Source organism: Geospiza fortis, unplaced genomic scaffold (assembly GCF_000277835.1).
Source record: "Geospiza fortis unplaced genomic scaffold, GeoFor_1.0 scaffold186, whole genome shotgun sequence".
Lineage (NCBI taxonomy): Eukaryota > Metazoa > Chordata > Aves > Passeriformes > Thraupidae > Geospiza > Geospiza fortis.
The window spans coordinates 3,817,161-3,819,306 of NW_005054331.1; the positions used below are offsets into that span (position 1 = coordinate 3,817,161).

General features: G+C 43.7%; 1 long non-coding RNA gene across 1 annotated transcript; it reads left to right on the forward strand.

Annotated features, from left to right (window-relative positions):
* Positions 1–62: 62 nt before the first annotated feature.
* On the forward strand, positions 63–1,873 carry LOC115947931. The gene is made up of 2 exons (XR_004081784.1): positions 63–148; positions 235–1,873. It is a non-coding gene; the product is annotated as an uncharacterized LOC115947931 (long non-coding RNA).
* The last annotated feature ends 273 nt before the right edge of the window (positions 1,874–2,146 follow it).

A 2,146-nucleotide genomic window follows, 5' to 3' on the forward strand; every position in this document is an offset into this window, starting at 1 on the left:
CCCTTGGCCACAGCGACGGAAGCGGAACCAGCAGCGGGATCCGCCTGCGGTCCTTCCGTGCGGCCGCGGAAGGGTGCCGTCTGCTGTTTGGCTTCCAGTCTGCGCAGTCTGGATTCGTATAACAATTGCCTACTGCTTGCACGTGAAGGTCAGCAAGATACAAAGAACTTTAGGATAGGGAGAAAAGCCTCTTTATAATAGAAATGTCTACGGACAGTCCTTTGTTTCACACAGGTCACAAGATGTGCGGCGAGAAAAGTTACCAAGACTCGGCAGTGAGGAGTCCAGAGCTGCCCGGATGAAGAGTCAAAGGCCAGGGCAGGTGACATCTCACCCCGTGCAGACTGCGGGCGATGGCCAGAGGAGAGCTTGACAGTCTTGTCTCTCCTGGCTTTTCCCAACCCTGGCAGGCCGGCAAGGAATGTGTACCTATCGTCTCATCCGTGTGTCCACTCCACCTCTCCATCTTGTCCCAGTGCCTTCTCCTGGTTCTGCACGAGCTCGAGGAAAGACTTTTGGTTGCCCTGCTGTGGGTGTTGGCCGAACTTTACTACTGCCACCACTGTGAGCAGGCAAGGTGCAGAAACCATCTCCCTGACCTTCACAAGGCTACTGCTACACAGGGCAGGCAAAAATAGATCCATTGTACTTTGTCAGAGCAGGCAGGACTTGGAAAAGCACCTGGCAAAGACATCATCGGTGCTGCAACCAGTGCTGGCCGATGAGCAGAGAGCAGCTGTCAAACATGGAGAGGCCGAGCTGCTGGACGCTGTCACTGTTGGAACTGGGGTTTGGGGAGGGGACAGAGCAGAGGAATTGCAGTGAAAAATTAAGTTGGTAGTGTTGAACTTGAAAGGAGAATGAGGCTGAGAAAAACCTGTGTCAGCCAAATTCACAGTGTGGAAATATATCCATTTCAATGTAAAGTCTAGTGGTCTGAGCTTCCACTCAACAGTTTTTAGTTTTAACACAAGTGGTTTTGTTTTCAAACACAAAACATAGGCCCTGCTGGTTCTGTGCTCTGCACTCGAATGACAGCATCTCTTTTGCAACAAGTCTTAGGCTTCAGTATACTTGTGGCAGGTTATTTGCGTTTCCACAGTCCAAAGTCTTAGAAAATTTATTAAATGTATTAAAATTTGGTCAGGTAAGTGTACATTAGCAGGCATAAAAACATTTACAGTCAGAATTCACTCACTGTCTTTAACTTCACCCACAAAAAACATTATTTTGATATAAACTACTGATGATTGTGTGTAAAACATGAAAGACTTATAGTTTAAATTAGGAAGCCAACTTTGGAGACATTTTATAAGTTCAATGCTTATGCCAGTTTCTAAGCCTATTCCTGATTAATGTAACTGAGATAATTTTCACAAACTGCCAAGTATAATTCCATGAGCATGTTCTCTGCTGGCAGTGAAATAATATCGTTGTTTGTTGTGGGTTTTTCCCCCCAAAAAATTATTTGGATCACTTCACTGATCCATGTGGCACCATGGTCTGAGAAAGTGTCCTCTGTGGAGGACAAGGCATTGTGACACAAAGTGGAAGAATGGATCAGCTTCTTAATGTGTCTTTGATGCTACAGAAGATTTTGTAGGAAATACTTTCTTAGTAGCAGGAACATTTTACAGCATCTTCTTTGGATAGCATTTTAAATTTTTTCGTACTATTTTCTCCATTACTTTAGTCAAGTGAGATCTCCACTGAGGATTTCATTCCCTCATAACTGCTGAAGTCCCATCACATCTACTCAAACTGCTTCTGTTAATGTGTCACTGTGCATGAAAAAGAGAATCTGACTACTGTGTTCAAAATTTCTCCCTGAACTCGGTGCAAATGTCACAGTTAAATACAGTGGAATACAAATGCAAGTATGTCTTCCTAAGGATTTACTGGGACATCTTTGGGAGATGACAGCACTGAAATGCTGTCTTGTCACTCAAGGTGCTTATCAAACTCATGCACCCATAAAAAATATTTGATTCCCAGGGATTTAAAACTTAAGACTCTTGTTAGATGTTGCCTTTTTTTATCCCAAAATTAGCACACTGAACCTCACTGCCTCAAAAACTCTTGCTAAATATATTTAATGCTGCCTTGTTTTTCTCCTCTAGTTCAAGTACATGTCACAAAATTAGCG